A 17,274-nucleotide genomic window follows, 5' to 3' on the forward strand; every position below is an offset into this window, starting at 1 on the left:
TACTTCATGGAAAGATTTCAGTGGAAACATTAGTGGATTGAACAGTATAATCAAAAAGAAAGATGGAAATGTCTTAACATTAAAAATGAATGGTTATTTTTCTTCAAAGAGAAAGTCATCTCTCTGTGCATGATTCTGGAAACGTTTTAATTAAGCCTAGCAAATTTTAATACCTGCCCTTTATCTCACTCCTTTCAGACAACACAAGGAGAATTATAATTACTGGCAACTTCTATGTCTAGAAGATCAAAAATGAGACATTTGTTAAGGTAAAGAACACAGAGGAAGATTTGTTAGAGGAAAGTGTGTAAATGTCTACACATACATACATTTGTCTCTGACGCACGACTACAGGAATCCTGTTGTTTTCATTTAGGTAAATTTCCTTTTGGGTTTGGATGGAGTGACTGTTATGGAATGTGTTACAAACCCAAAATCTGTGACTTTACTTTGTCTCTGAGTGGTGCTTATTTCGATCAGTCAGCCAGTGAGGGACCTTGAAGTGCTCCAGTGAATGGTTAGGTGCAAAACATTTTCAGTTTTCCTTTTTTCTTGTCCTCTGCCTTTTCTGGTGGCCTGGGAAGACATACAGCTAGTCAAGCCATGATCCTTTGGGTCATATAGAACATTGGAGGTCTTCAGCAGAGGAAATTTGGGTCTCTTTATTTGTCCTATTGGAATATGCATGACCTTTATGAGCAGAACTGTGTGTGACCTCATCCCAGCTCTGGCTATGTCCCAGGTGAATCCCCAGGAAAACTGCAGAAAATTATAAAGCCTAAATTCAAGCGTGTGGTGTGTTACTGCTGCCAACGCTGTAGTGATACATGTGGGAACTCTTAACAGAACCTCACTTCCAATTACAGTGTGCACATTTCTGTCTCGTATGTACAAGTCTCCAAAATGCTTAAATAATTGTGTCACATCTATAGATTTTGGATTACGTCTGCTGAGCAGTAAGCACATGTAGAAGTCTACTTCCATTTCAGTGCATTGTCTCTAATTTTTCAATTGCAATACTCTTCCTGTGGTGCAACTACTATTGAACTGACATTGTGTCATTTTTTGAATGCATATCTTAAAATCTGCTATTGCATCTGTGCCATCATTGGCAGTAATGCATTCAAAGCCATAGAATTAAGCAATGACTCAGAGCACATTGGTGATCTTAGATATACCATATAATGATTTGATCAGTTACAAAAGTTTATTCTCTTTGTCTGAGAGACTTTCATGTTCCCTGGAAGAAAATGAAATTATAAATGCTGCTTTTAAATTATAAAACAATACAAATCTGTTATGAAAACTATAGTAGAGGTTCAGCAAATGTTACCCACAGCCTGCAGATAATTTTGACTTTGCAGAATGGATTCGTGGCAGATTGTCTCCCTTGTTCTCACATGCTGTCTTGAATAGCCTTGACAATCATCCATTATAGTGATAGAAGAGGAACTCCTGTAATATAGGGAATTAAAAATTTGGGTATTAAACTCAAAATGACAGTCATCAACAGGGGGTTAATAAGCAAGGTCAAGGAAAAAAATAGCACCAGTTCTGAGAGGGATATAGACAGAAATGGAAGTGGCATCTTCTGTGCTCTGCTAAGTAGAAATTGGGGATAATAACTGGATTTTATGTTGTAGTGAATATCTACTGTGATTTTCTCTGTAAGGTTTGATTATAAGCATGGATGAGAAGATTTATTTCAAGGGCTTTTGACTGACTGGGCTTGGGGGTGGGAGGAGGTGCAACCTATTTTACAGAGTGAGTTGCAAAACTGATACAGTTATTAATTACCATTTGTGGTTGCATAAGTGTGGAGCTGTAGCTGCTGACATGAAGACCTCTTTGTGCAAAGGGCTGTGTGGATGTACCTACAGTGACTGATAGCCCATGCTTTGAAGAAGGGACTCCAGAAACAAGGTGTCCACTTCTTCTGTTCTTCTACCTTGAGTATCAGCCTCCTTGTTTGGCAATTAGATGTCTTCTGTATCATCACCAGGTACATAACCCTGCTCTGCCCCATCCACTGGCTTATAGGACCCCATGTTTAAGGATTTGTATCACTGTGGGTATCTCTTAATGTTACACACATTAGAAGAACATGCTTGTAGCTGCTGTAGTGGAGGATGTTTGGGGATTGGAACTTGATCCTCAGGCTCCCTTCCACCCCAAGCCATTCTATGATTCTCTGATTGTATGTGCTTGTTTTGCTGACTGCCCCAGGTTAGTCTCAGGCCAGCCAGATGGCCTTGGCTCGGGGCTTTGGCCAGTAAAGTTGATTTGTGTAAGCTGACGGAAAGATTTCTCAATTCCTCTGTGTGAGGAGAGCCAGCACTCCTCAATAGACCCTGCACACTATGTTTTGCAGAGGACAGTGTGTTCCAGTCCTTTTGGATGTGTTGTGGGAGCAGAAATCCCTACCCTGAGCACTACAGCTCCTCGCAGCCTGACCAGGTCTGAGGCAAATCTGCTGCTGAGAATGATTTTTAAGGTTGTGCTCCTGCGAGTCTACTGGGAAAAAGAGACTCTAAAATGCGCTGCTTTACCTTTTCACACACTCCTCTGTAGCAGTGCATCTGTAAAAATAAGTCCTAGAAACACAACTACATTGTGATACACAAACTCACCTCCTTGCTCTGATATTTTTGCACTGCAGCAGAATAAACTCCTTACCCACACAGCCATGCTCTTCCATGCTGAAGTACTTTCCACTTCCCAGCACTCTCTTCCCTTGTTTTTGTTTCTAATTGATTGCTTTTTGACAGCCAGAAACAAATAAACACTGCTTAAGTGAAAAACAAATAAACAGAACCAACCTCTCACTGATCCGTAGCTGGTTCAGGTGAGATACCTGCCACCTACAAAGAGCGCTTTTTATTTTCCCTAAGACTCTGTGATGAAACACTCTCTGAAGTTCAGCTCTAGATTTTTTTTTCCATTTTTTTTCTTTCTTTTCTTTTCTTTTTTTTTTTTTTTTTTTTAATCTTAACATGTCTGGAGAAGATTAAACAGAAGAGAATTCAACAGAAGAAAACAGAAGAAAAATTCAACTTCAGTCACAGATAGAAGAACATGATTTCTCTCCAATTAAGCCCTTTAATCCTAGTTAGCTTTACTCCTGCAGGTAACTTTTTCTCATTTAATTTAGGTGCTGATGCAGAAGTTGATGCTATCTGAGTACATAGAACTCCAGGCCTATGTGTTTCTTTGTCTCAGGCTGTGTGTGCTGGGGAGGCAGTGCTGTGAGACCCAGGTTGGAGACCCTTGGGAGGGCTGAGGCCCCACTGCTTCCCCAGGGCTGACATCAGGCACCTCTGCTGAGCTCAGAGTGGGAGGGTTTGGAAAGGAATTGTCCTTCACTTCTTTCTGTGGGTGTTTTGGTCTCTGACTTCTTACCAAGGGCTAGAAATACTGCTCCTTGCATGGATGGTCTTTATGATAGCTCTGGGATTTTGAAGCCTTCAGTGGATTTCCCAGTGAACTGTATATGCCATTGATGGTAAATGCAGATAGAAAATGTTATCTATGACAGAAATCACAATACAGCTCAGTCCAGGCATTCTGTCTGCCTGAATGTTTCCACAGCAGCTCACTGAGTGGTCAGGTGGTGATCAACACTCTCAGCCATTTCCCAGGCGAGGAGAGAGACTTGAGTCTCACCCAGGATGCTTTTATTATCAGACAGTTAATGTAAGCCTCTCAGTGCTAAATACAGAAGGTACATTATTGCTACCTCTAGTCCAGAATGTTGATATTACTTGGCTTGCTGTTGCTAGAATTGGATAACCTTTTAACAACACAATTGTGAACGATTTGCCAATCTCCACCTTTTGAAATCACAGCAAGACAGCGTGCCAGGATGCAGGAATGAGGCACTCAGCCTCTAATGCCTTTCATTTCCTCTCTGGCATCAGCTCAGATTCAGTCTTTGCCCGCATTTTACCCATGGTAGCAAAAAAGCATTGGAGTACAAATTCTAAGTGGTGCATTCTAAAATCTTTGTGTTTTCTTCATCAAACTTTTTACTTGCTATGAAAAAATAGTCATTTGCTCATTCCAGGGCTATTCATGAATCTAGTCAATTGTGTTTGTTGGAAATACACTTTTTAGCAATTAGATTCTCAATACTGGAGCCTCAGTGCTTCTGACACTGGTTCTTACCCTGCAGTCACCAGAATGACTACAGCCACCCAAAATGTGCCAGGTCATAGAATCACAGAACAGTTTGAGTTGGAAGCGATCCTTAAAGGCCATTTAGTGCAACTCCCCTGCAACAAACAGGGACACCTACAGCTCCACCAATTTGCTCAGAGGTGAGATCTTTTTTTCCCTTTCGTTGGAAGGTGAAGCTAAACAATCTGTTTAATTAATATGTTAATCTGTTTCAAAGCTCATTCAGCTCCATCATCTCATCTCAACTGCTGTTTGCCTATCTCTGAATGTATGTGGCTGGAATACTACATATTCTTCAAGGTAAAGTATAGCACCATTGTAGGAATCATTTTGTGCTGTTTGATCCTAAATGAAAACTTGTAGCTTTACCTTCACTTAGAAAAAAATTTTGCTGTTGTTCTTCTAATTGGGCAGACCTGTCTAGATATTGCTTTTAGGTGTTGTGTTTTGGCACCTGAATTGATAATGCAATCATTAACCTGTACTGTCCTTTCAGATGTTGTTTGCTCAGTCAGTGCATTTAGAAGTGGTTTAAAACCCGTGGAATGCTCCTGCTCTCTACTGAACCTGCCTTGCCAATGTCGTAAACTGTCAGTAAGGCCAGAATCCATCTCCCATCAACCTAAATGGGAGAGACAGTAAATACTCATGAAGGTCTCTGCCTTGATATAATGCCACTTTTATAAACTGCTCAGAGAGTGTCTCAATGCAATCTGCCATGCAAAGTCTGAGCTAGCAAGAATCAACAGAAGTCCACTCCAAAAGCAGTTTAGGTGCAGTTTTGAAAAGGCAGAAATGTGTGGAAGATGAGCTCTGTCCCACTGCACACTGGATTTAAAAGCTCTTTGGCTTTTGTGCATTAGCAGCTGTTGCAGCTGTGGAAACAGCTGCTCAGAGAGCTATCCACACACCTATAGAAATAACTGGGAATAATGCAGCTGAGCAGGAAACACCATAAGGTAAAGAGATCTTCACTTGTATTTTTTTTTTAAATCTAGAATACATTAAGCCATAGGTCGCAGTATTTCTGACATTTCTGGTGCTTGCAATTTATAGACAGGAATTCTTCTTTCACTCTCTTCTCCCCTTCTGTGAGTGCCCATAAAAGGAATGCAGTCATTTTCATGGACATGAAGACAAGCCATTATGGAATAAAAGCCCTTCTGTTTCCACTGGCAGTGGATAAAGCAACGGGAACCCTAATTATGCTCAAATCCACAGATCACATAAAATTTGGGAAGTGAGAAAATAATCTGAGCATGAGAAAAAATATTATTTTGCTTTTTTATGTTATTATGAAATTGTTCTGGGCATGGGCCAAATCTATTCCTCAGTGATGCTGATGTTAATTAATAGAGGAAATGTTTACTTACAGTGAAACCTTAACTTGTGTATGTACATCAGGAAGTACAGTTTGCCATACACTCCCATGGGAAGATAATTTTCACCAGCTGTCTAATTGCATGTAAAGCAACTAAGCAATTGTCCTCTGTATCCTTGCAGCATAAAATTGGTGCTAAATCTAAAGTGTTGTCCTAACTTTCCTCCAAGAAAGGCTATACAGTGCCATAGAGAGTCTCTGAAAACCTGAATCCTAGACGTTGAAGTCCACAACCAAACATCATGACTTGAGCTCTCTAAGTAGGGATGAGAGGGAACCCAGTAATCCTTGTAAGGGAACCTTGGTGAGGCACTGGCAAAGGCTGCCCAGGGAGGTGGTGGAGTCACCATCCCTGGAGGCATTTAAGAAACCTGGAGATGTGGCACCAAGTGACATGATCAGTGGGGATGGTGGGGTTGGGTTGGTGGTTGGACTAGTGATCAGAGTGGTTTTTTCCAAGCTTAGGGATTGTGTAATTCTACAAATCCAACTGGAAAAAACAGGATGAAACTCAAATACATTCAAGCAGCCAATAACTACCAAAGTAAGTTAAAGGGATGCTGATCACAGAGCTGTCAGAAAACATTTCAAACAGTTCTTTGTTTTACTGATCTAAATATCTTCAGTCACTTTCTAAATCATATTAATCTATAAAATATTTGACAATTCTGTTTGAAGTGCGAGTTGAAGCTTATAGAACATTTTCAGCAATGAGTTTCTGAGCTTGGTCTGTGAAGTTTGAAATTGTACCTGTCACCATGTTTTTTACTGACTGTTTTTTAAAAGTGCTTGTAATTGATCTCTGAATTGAAAAGGAAAAAAAGATGAAAGGATAAAATGGAAAATGGGGTGGAATGGTTGGGGCTGAGGTCCATTTGTGGGTGACGTGAGAAAGCCACTTCGCTGTGGTGCGATAGCTGGAGTTTATGAGGATGTTAAGTACAGAAGATTAATAATTTAAAAAAAAAAAGATGTATTTTTATGCAGTATGGTTATAAATGTTTTTATTAAGTGAAATGATCTCAGGGAAGGCTGCAAAAAGCGCTGGTTACATTATTGCCTAGTTAGAACCATACATCACACTCCTAAACTTGCCAGGTGAAACAGTTAGCAGTTATTAAAAGGTCAGATGTTCCATGATTGGAAAAAAAATGTAGATTTCAATTGTATCTACCTCTATTTTTAATTGGCATAATTTTAATCAGAACTACTCCTTATTTCCCTGGTCACAAACCAGGATCTTGAAGCCAACTGGAGAAATATAAACTATTTTTGTATGAGAAAGAGCAGACCTTAAAAGATAAACTGTGGAAATATTTCTCATGATTTTAACACGTTTTTCTCATTCATTTTAAGTCCTTTTGCACTCCTTGGATTATAACTGGGTTGAAAATGAAACTAATTGAAATTGTTTGTGCAAGGTGTGGGATGCCTAGCTGACTGATCCGCCCACTACTTATAAGTGAAAATGAAGGGAACATGAGATATGTTTGAGTTAAGAACGTTAACAGTCTTTAAATACTAAATGATTTCTACATACAATCCTACTGTCTCTTTTTTCAAATATTTTTCTGAAAAAGTCCTTTCAGTTGCTCTGTATTCTATGGGAATAGGTTTATACAAGCCCATAATAACAATATTGTTTATTCTGACTGAACAAACTAATGATTTAAAGAAGTTTGTAGCAATGACCTTTGAAGTAGAGGTAAAGATAAAACGCGTGGTGTAAGAAGCCTAAAAGAGGAATTAAAAGTGACAAAGTTAAAAATGTTTTTTTCTAACTTGTTTTAAATTTGCTGAAGTGCTGAAAATATCACTTAGTAATGCAGTTAATTTTTTAAAAAAATCTTTCAAGATTCACATTCGAGTTAAATAACAGATGTTTGAATAGTATAGAAATACTATAGAAATACAGAGCCTGTGTTTGGGGACCAGACAAGATTTGAGGAGCTCACTCCATGCTTTCCAAAAGCCTTTTCTTTTATACATTATTTATTATGTAGAATAATGTCCTAAAACCTAAAATGAGGCAGTATTTTGTCTGTCAAAAGGTCAGTCTCCTTAAATGTCAGCCAGCTCTTCCTGTATTTATAGTGAATTCAGTGGTGTGCTTCCCAGCAGACCTCTCATTAGACAACAGGGCTTAAGAGAAGTTGGTGAGCTGAAGAGAAGCTTAGTAAATGGTCAGTGGGAGCAGAAAAGGATCTGGGGAAAGAGTAGAATTTTCTGGGCTCTAGCAGACTTGCATTCTGCAAGTGTCCTTTATGTCCACTGAATACAGAGGCATTCTAAGTTTACAAGCTGAAGCGTAGATACATGTAATTTTAACGGATGAATCCTATGCTAAGTCACTGATTCAGAAGCAAAATAATATTATAAAACCTAAACCTGTCTCTCTAATCCTTAGTACTCTAGAAGTTGGTCAGTCTTGAATTTTTCTCTTCAAGAAAAATTTGTATTTAGAAATCAACAAAATATGAGTGCAATTTAAATAATCCCGTCACTTTCTGGAGTCACTTTGCCCTACTTAGCAATAAGAAAATAGTTACAAACATGTTCCCATACTCCCACTTATTCCTTTTATATGCAATTGATGTTTATTATTCTATTTTTTTATTCCTTTCATCTTTCACCACGTATTTTCTTTATAAGTATTAGAAATTCTAGGGTAGTGGGAGGGAATGACTTTCAGTGGCTGATTGGGAAGTTTTACCTGGTTTCTCTTTGCCATTCCAAATGCTTTCTTTGTTTGATTTTAATAATTTGTATTAAAGAATCTTAAATCTCTTTTGATTTTCATTTATGAGAATTGTCTTATTGAATATTTATCATTCCCAGTCAAATAGATTCTCATAGAGAAGCTTTGTTTGCAATCTTAAACAAGATGTCATACAGGCTTTGAAGACAAAGTACAAAGGATGGTGAAATTACATTTAAACTAAAAAACAAAGATTATTTTCCAAGTAAACTTAACATTACAGCCACAGACTTGGCCAGGCTCAGTCTTTAGTGCACACAGAGTCAGTAATTTAGCAGTTTTCATGCATTCTGAAGTTTTCTTTAAAGGGATAATATTACAGAAAAATGAACTGTTCCCACAAGCTGTCTGTTCTTCTCCTACGCTATTAAAAAAAAAGAAAGAAAGAGAGAGATTCCTTTATTTTCATTAAAGATTTATTTGCAAATTATTGTTTCTGAAGTTCAAATAACAGAAGAGACCTTAATGAAACCCCGCGTTGGAAAAGAAATGTAATTCCTCTCAGAATATTATTAATAAATGGATGTTAGTAATCTATGGGTTGTTAACAGCATCAGAAACCAATCCTTTGTATTTTTGCCAAAAAACAGCAAAGCTATTGTTAATACCTATCCTGACAGAAAGCTCAAGAGAAAGGGAATAAGAAAATTCCAGGGTACAAGATCTGCCATTCATGTGAAGACTCAGCACAACTTAGAGGAAAAAAAAAAAAAATAAATCTTCTTTGATTTAGGAAAGAAGCACAATTTTTAAAAAGCATATTTTTGTGCCAGGCTTCATAAGCTGACTCAAAAAGCCTGTCAAACTTCCTCATCTGGGAAGTGTTCTCTTCAAGCCTCCAAGTACCCACGATGCAGGGCCTCATCTCTCCTTGGTCTTTCGCCTCATCCTTCTCTCTGCTCTCCCACCTCAGTCAAAATGATCTATCACCAAGATATCCCAACTGTCATCAAATATGTACCAGCCTTAGTGATTAAAACATAAGAAAGGCACCTACAGCAAAAGCCTCTCTGATACTAGTCATTGCTAAAATGATACAGATGGAATTTGTCATAAGATGGTCCCTACATGGCTCTTTTCAATGCCAAGGCCTGATATTTAAGACTGCAACGGAATTTCCAGGTCACAGCCTGAATCAATTTAGCATCAGATGAGAAGGCACAGCTAACCCAGAGAGCTCAGGTGCAAGCAATACATCTGAATAACTGAAAGGGGTGGACTCTGAATCTGTTCTTACTCACACTTGTTTAAGCATTAGCAGCTAAGGGAGTAGTATCTTTCTGGATAGAGGTCATACTTCTCTTGAGTTGCCACTGGTCATTAGAAGGAGATGAGCTAATTTTATTTATTTATTTATTTATTTATTTATTTATTTATTGAGGGGGGCAGGGGTCGTTACCTTCTATTGCTCTATAGCATGTATATCCTAGTAGAAGGCACTTTCTCTGTTGTACAAAGACCCAACTTGAGCCAGGCAGTGAATGAGGGAACCATGTTTCCTTAGTATCCATCTTCCATAGCTGTACCTTTTGATATTGGTTAGAATCACAGTCTAAGAGCTATTAAGACCACTAAATCACTCAATCCAACCCATGTCCACAAATCATGTCCCACATCTCTGTGTTTCTTGAACACCTCTAGGGATAGTGACTCCACCACCTCTCTGGGCAGCCTGGTCTAATGCCTTACGTTTTTTTCTGAGAAGCTTTTCTTAATATCCAACCTGATTCTCCACTACATTAAAATACTGTGATACGTTGTACTGATGTGAATTAGGATAGATGGTCTTAGAATCATCAAAACAAAAAAAAGTCCCTTGTAAGTGGTGAGGAGCTGATAATTTCTAATTCTCCACCATTTCTTGCTCGATGTGTTCCTTCAGAGCAGTAGATTCTATGATAAGAATATTTGCCAGGTTCCAGATCTCAGGAATTAGCAGGGGTTCTCAGTGGCCCAAACCACAAGGGAGGACATCCCTACTGAGAGCAAGGAACAACTGCAGTTGTGTAGTGTAAGAGAGTTTCCACATGCTTATCACACGCTGGGTGTATGATAAGGTCAGGAAAACAGGTTCAAAGACTTTCTATCTGACTGTACTGTCAGCATTCTCAGGATTACAGGATGTTGAGCCCTGATGAGTTATCAGTGCCAAAAGCATGACAGAATCTCCTTCAATGCCCTGTTTACTTTCACTCTTTCTTCTCTAGTTAATATGTTTTTCAGGAAAGGTGAATTGCAATGTGCCTTTGTAGTACTAGCAAGTACTCCCTTCCTAATCCCCGTGGCTGGAAGATCTGGCCTCCTTCATCCTATCAGCTTCAGTTTGAGACTGCTTCATGCGTTTATCTTGAAATGTCTGTTAATCTGGAAGTATTTCTAATCAGATGAAATTCATTGCTAGTAGAGACTTCTTACCATTTTTATTTTTTCTTCATCACTAAGCAGATGCCCAAAATATCACCTCAGCACGTGCCCATCTTGGGTGCAGTAACCTCATAGTTCCTTCCCAGGTTGGCCTTCAAAGTCAAAAGAAGAAAATCTGCAAATTTTCCAAGAAGAATAATGAACACCTCTGCTCAGGATAACATCTGAACACATTTGTGTTTACCAATACTGTGGGGCTCAGGATTGCTTTCCAGGCATAAAAAAGATGTCTACACTGCAGGAGCCCACAGTCCCTGTGACATTTCAGATTGTTCTCCCTCCTGCATTTAGCTGAAGCAAGAGTTATGTTGGGCAAGAAACCATATTGTAGGTCCTCCAAGATGATCAGATTCTAAAAACACATTAAGCAATGAGAGAGGGGAAAATATCTGCCTTTCTTGTAAAGATAATGACATTCTTTCCAGCTTCCCAAATATACTACTAATAATGTTCTTTGCTGTTAATAGCTTATTTCTGTAGTTCTTTTTCTCCGTGCTAGACCATAAAGCTGTTCCTTCTTAGCTCTTTCTACATTATCCAATTGACATGAAGAAGACAACATACTGGATTTTGCCCTTAACAAATCTGTTTTCTGAGTCTTACTGAATGTAAATCAGGATAATCTTCACTGAAGCCAGCAGTGATATATCAGCAAAACCAGAGCTATAAATATAGGTTCAGAGGAGAGACAAACAATAGAAGCTGAATCAAAACAGACTCAAAACATTGCAGAGGGCTTAATATCAACATTTCATAAACATTTACTTTTTGAAAAGGCTGGATTCCAAATGTAACCTCGTAAAACCTCATAAAGTCAATCCCTTGTCCAAGGGCAGGATTAGCTCTACTACTGATGGTATTCCTGAAAAACAGCTGTTCAAACTTTTCTTTAAAAAACATCATAGTGGACACTACAACAGTGGCAACCAATTCCAATGCTACTTACACACACTGAATAGATTTAGTTTTTTTGTATGGTCTCACCTAAGTCTCCCACTCTCGGTTTGTCTGTTGTTACTCATCCTGTCTACTGGATTTGCTGATCTAAGTATTGAGAGTTTGCAACACATGCATGCCACAATTCTGGCCCACAACTTGCTTACAGTGAAGTGTGGAAATATGATGAAGTAATTCAAATGCCATTGTGAATACATGTACTTCTACATGCCAAGGGAAAGCAGTAAGCGCTATTTAAGTATTAAGTACCACTTAATAAAGTCCATTTCAAAATATGATAATTTAAACAGTTCATCATAAGATAAATAAGCTGTGAATGAAAACTCTACATGGTTACACTTCAAAAAAAGATTGAGCACTAGGGTGCAGGAATGGTCTTTACTACTGCAAAGCTCAAATGAAACTAGGAATATTTCTTTTTGTGACTTTGCTCATTTATAACGTGCCTGTTGCTATAGCAGTTGAATGCTAGTAACAAACACAGATAAACAGAAAATTTTGTTATCAGAATTTTGTTCTAATAGTTAATGGCTGTTTTTATTCCCATCTCCCATCTAAATACATGGTGTGACCTGATATTGTGAAAGCATTTTCCATTGAAATTGCAAAGAGTATATGTAAGGATATTTTCTTTTTATCCTTGTCATTCCCCTGAAATAATACATATAATCCTGTGGAAGTTTCCACTGCCATTTATCAATTTTATAGAATAAATATCTTTAAGAATGTTTTGGAAATTTGTTATCTGGACATACAAAGCACTCAGCTCCTGTGTTGAAGGACTATGTATGCTACCAGTAAAGAATGCAGTCATGACCTAATTTGGAAATGGCACGTTAAGGGATGCAAAAGGTGTTCCAGTGTTCTAGAAGGTCTTCAGACCCACACAAGCTCAGGCAAGAAAACATCCCAGAAATATGTTCCCTGTTGGAAGCCCTGGTGATGTCAGGACTCTGAAGCTGCAAACCAGAGAGACACTGTTGTGTACCAAGCCACCCTCTAAGCATGCGCCCAGGGTGCTCACTTTGTGCCATAACTGAACCTGCCCTGCTACAGGCAGCATAGACTATTCTGGAAAGAAAAGCAAACAGCATTTGGCCATAAGAAAAGATAATGAGCATGTCGTTAAGGGATTCATGCTGTTGTACACCTGACTGATCTTTTTGTTTCACCATTTCTTTCACGAAAATGCCATTTGGGAGACATCAGCTTAACAGGTGAAGCAAAGTGGTGCAAACTTTGCAAGCAAAGCAAAACAAGGAATCTGTTCATTACTTCCCATTGTCAAGCAGACTTTCAGCCACTTCTAGTCTCCATCACACTGTTGCCAGCTGTGTCCCTTCCCATCTTCTTGTGCAAACCCAACCTTCTGATTGGCATGGGAAAAAGAAAATAAGAAAACAAAACTCTCACCATAGCGAAAACACTGTTCACACTTGCATGTTTTCAACACTGTTGAAATCCAGAACACAGCACTACTTGGGCTGCTGTGCAGAACATCATCTGCATCCCAGCCAGACCCAGCACGTGTCCTCATACATATTTCTAGCACAGGTCCCTTTCCTTAGTCTCCCTCCCTGTTCCTTAGGGATTTTATTTTATGTTTTGGCACATTGGTTGAATTATTAATGTTGTTAGTTGCATCTTGTTCATTCAGCATGTAGTACAGAATAGCTAATGTTTTTTCATCAAAAATTCAGAGCTTTTATTTTTTCTTACAAAAATACTAACCAGCAAGGGTCTGTCATTGCATGTATTATTCCAACTGACAGAATGGTGCAACTTCAACTGAAAGGTATTTTCCCCTTTGTAGCTAGAACTACATCCATTTCAGTATTTCAGCTATGAAGGGCAATGTCTTCATTAGCATAATGTATCAACAGGGACAATTGGAATACAGTACACGTTATGATAGAGACTCATCACCTAATTCAACCAGGTGTCCATTGTTTATTTCAAGTGGAAGTTAATTAGATTTGACTCCAATTACTCTGACAGAAGTTTGACAGAGGAATGTTTGCTGATTAATGGAACAACAATGATGTTCCTCAGTCTAAATGGGTCCTTTATATACATGAGTAACATATTCCAAGAATAGCCAGTTTAAAATAACGAAATGAAGCCAGTCTTAGAATCTGGCAGTGATGGATAGGGCTGGTAGGTTTTTAATCCTTACATACACAAAAGGGAGAATTTTATTTACTATTTTTGCCTTCCCTGTAGCTTGCCCAAATTCTTTTAGTAAGACTTTGTTATATACAGCTATGGTTCAAAAAGTGCAATGCCAGTTGTAGGGATGCACCTGTCAGTGCAGTGCTGGAGGAAGAGAGTGGAGATGCTGTGCCAAACACCTCTGCCTCAGGACGGACACAGACAGTGGAAGGAATAAATGCATTTGAAGACCACAAAACATAGGAGACAAATTAATTTCCAGTTTTGCAGGTCAAAGAAAACTTTCTATTATGGAAACATATCCAAGAATTCTGTTTTACTCAGGAAGATGTTATCAGAGGTATACTTGATGGTATAATCTACTCTGAAATGCCTTTCATTGAGATAAATTCAGTAAATGAAGCAAGGCTACTGAGTCCCCAGCACTGCTTGGACTGACCACAGGAATCCGTCCCAAGGAGCAATTTGGATGGTTGCTCTGATGAGAAGACATTTGCCAGCTGCTCTCTGCCAGCTATCTCAAGGACCAAAGCATTCTGTCTTGTAATAGGACTGCAGATAGAGAAGCACCCATTCCCCTTTCCATAGATGCTTTTTTTCTGCCACTGCTGTCCTGAGAGTGAACCGAAGGCTCCATCCCATCCTGGCTGATGTACACAGAGTACTATCATGCTGCCCAGCCTTGCTGCTCTATGCCTGGTGTTCTCCAATGTAAATCCAGAAAATCCACAGCACTAAGGCAAAGCAAATGCTGCTGAGAGCTGCCAAGCGCTGGTTCAACCCCGGTGAAACCATGGGTATCTCAAAGGCTCCCAGCACCACTCTTCGTGTCCAAGCAGAGTGATGTCCCAGTATTTCAATCAGTTAGCCAATCAGTTTGCCCAAATACTGCCTCCAGCTCTGGAGCCTGTTGGTCTTTCTAGCTCTGGTGTTGACATAGCCAGAATAACTTCATGACATGAGGTAAAGGGCTTTTGGAATGGAAGAAGCTCCCTACATAAGGCAGCTAGGCATGTGTACACCTACCGTATGGTTTGAGAAAGTGTCTGCGTGCTCTGAAAAGTGTTTGTTCTGAACAAAGGTGCTGCTGTGAGAAGTATTGACTGCTCCCTGGAGTGACACCACCCCATCCCCCACCTCCATGCAAGGTTGCAGAGTGCAAACACACTGCAGATTCAGGCAAGACAAAGGAAGGCACTTATCTTTTCTTTGAGATTTGCAGTAAAATCATAGAATCATAGAATCATAGAATCACCAAGGTTGGAAAAGACCTAAAAGATCACCCAGTCCAACCGTTCACCTATTCACCTATTCACCTATTCACCAAATCACTTCAGGAAATAAAAAAATCCCCTTTATTCTTTCTACAGCAACCAGAGAGAAAGCTGACAGAAGTTTTGATCACTTATGGATAATTGCAGACAACAGGTTTCCTAACACACCTCACTGGTAATTGCCAATACTAAGGCTGCTGAAGCAAGGAAAAAAAAATACTAATTGCCACCATAGGACTTTTCCAGTTCATTTCTTGTCCAGCTATACACTAGCTAGTGGGTCATCACACTAGTAGGTCATCTTGGACAGGATTTACTATGCTCACACTGAGGATATTGTGACTGGCTACCATGTCACACAGCTCTGTAATGCTGTGTCCTCCTGGATTCAGCTGTGGCTGATGGTTATTGCATTTCTCACTGCTCTGGTTATCTGTTTCAATTCCATGTCCCTTTCTCTTCCAGGTGGATGAGAGACTGCAGCCTACCCTGCTTAGAGTGCTTAGAATCATAGAATGGCTTAAGTTGGAAGGGACCATAAAGATTATCTAGTTCCAAACTCCCAAAGATCCCTTACTTCATGTCCTGGCCACTTAGCTGCAAGGCATCAAAACTCCAACCAGGCATGGAGCATGCAGCACTTCACCACCTCTTAGTAAGTAGCAGAACATGTTTCCCCACCTGTGGAGTTAGCAGGAGACCACCTGGCCTTTTTGCACTCTTTCAGCCCTTACTGTTGCAGCGCTTTATAGCTCAAGGCTGAGGATATGCAGGAGACTGCTTACAGGCTCCTGCAGCCATGCAGATTGTTGTTGCCAACTTTCCCCTTGGTGTACCTTTGTGATAAGGAGAGGAATTGTCTGAACAGAATTCACAAAAAAATCATTCTGAGGCTGTTGAAGCTCCCCAAAGGGCCAGGGAATATTACAGACCTTGTTGCCATTGTAAAATTACCTATTAAATACAAACAAACAAACTCGTCAACACATAAGGCTCACAAAACACTGTTTCAAATAAGTCAGTCCACCTGATTGATTTACTTTCCTCCTCAAGGAAAATGCAGGAACAATAAACCTCATATGAAGAAAGGGTCATGTCATATGTCAGAAAGGGTCGTATTACCTCAAGGGAAAGCCATGGAGGTTACACAGCAGTGAGCATCACAGGAGCTTTGATATAGAGCAAAACATAAACCTCTCATATAAAACACTTCATGTGTATTAAAAATATTGTACATAATGTTTTGTATACTTAGGTAATTTCATTCAAAAAAAGGCTTTGAGAAACAAATTTTGCTTTTACAAAATTTCCTCACTTTGTTATCCACATGTACAACAACATATTTGTATGTTTTATGTAAATATTTTTTACATCCAAAATGGCTCATGAAACAGATATTTTGCAAGTACATAAAAAATTTTTAATGAAAATTTTGGAGCCTTCCTTGTCAAGAAGCTCACCTTCCTTCTGACGGCTTGTAGAGGGGAAAGGCAACCCACATCTTCCTCCCACTGCTTTGCTCTCTTCCATAAAATCTAGGAAATCAAATGGCTCCACACAAAAGATCAGTAGTATTTTTAACCTCCACAAGGGTATCTTAGCGTGCAGAGATATGTAACTTTTATGAATTTGACTAATGAAGTAACTCACAGCAAAACCTACTTGTCAGTGACCTTGCTACTGGGTTTGCACAGCGGTGTGTTGTGATGGGGGTGGTGGAGGGGAGACAGAAGCTCTGAGTAATGCAGGTAAAACCACTGGTGAGTCTTTCCTGAAAAAATCATACTCTTAGAGATGAGGTTAGGTTCTTTCCCAACTCAACCATCCTGTGCTTCTGTGAGAGCAGCCCTATTGCCATAAGTTGGTGGCTTACCCAGTGTCAGGAAAGTTCCTCCACCTCCTGTCAGAATGTTTCCAGTGGAAACCTCAAGGAAATTGCTACTCAGGAATCAATGAATATGTATTAGCTCTGCAGAGTAAATCAATGAAGTTCACAGTAGCTCTGGATAAAAAAACCTTGCACTAAATGTTTTATTTGTTTGTTTGTTTGTACTAAACTTAAATACAGTGGTATGTAACCAACCACATTACACAAACATTTCTTGGTTGATTTACTAGTGAGAGTGTTCTTA

The sequence above is a fragment of the Centrocercus urophasianus genome, unplaced genomic scaffold (assembly GCF_019232065.1).
Source record: "Centrocercus urophasianus isolate 14NV4802_14NV808 unplaced genomic scaffold, USGS_Curo_1.0 seq_10, whole genome shotgun sequence".
Classification (NCBI taxonomy): domain Eukaryota; kingdom Metazoa; phylum Chordata; class Aves; order Galliformes; family Phasianidae; genus Centrocercus; species Centrocercus urophasianus.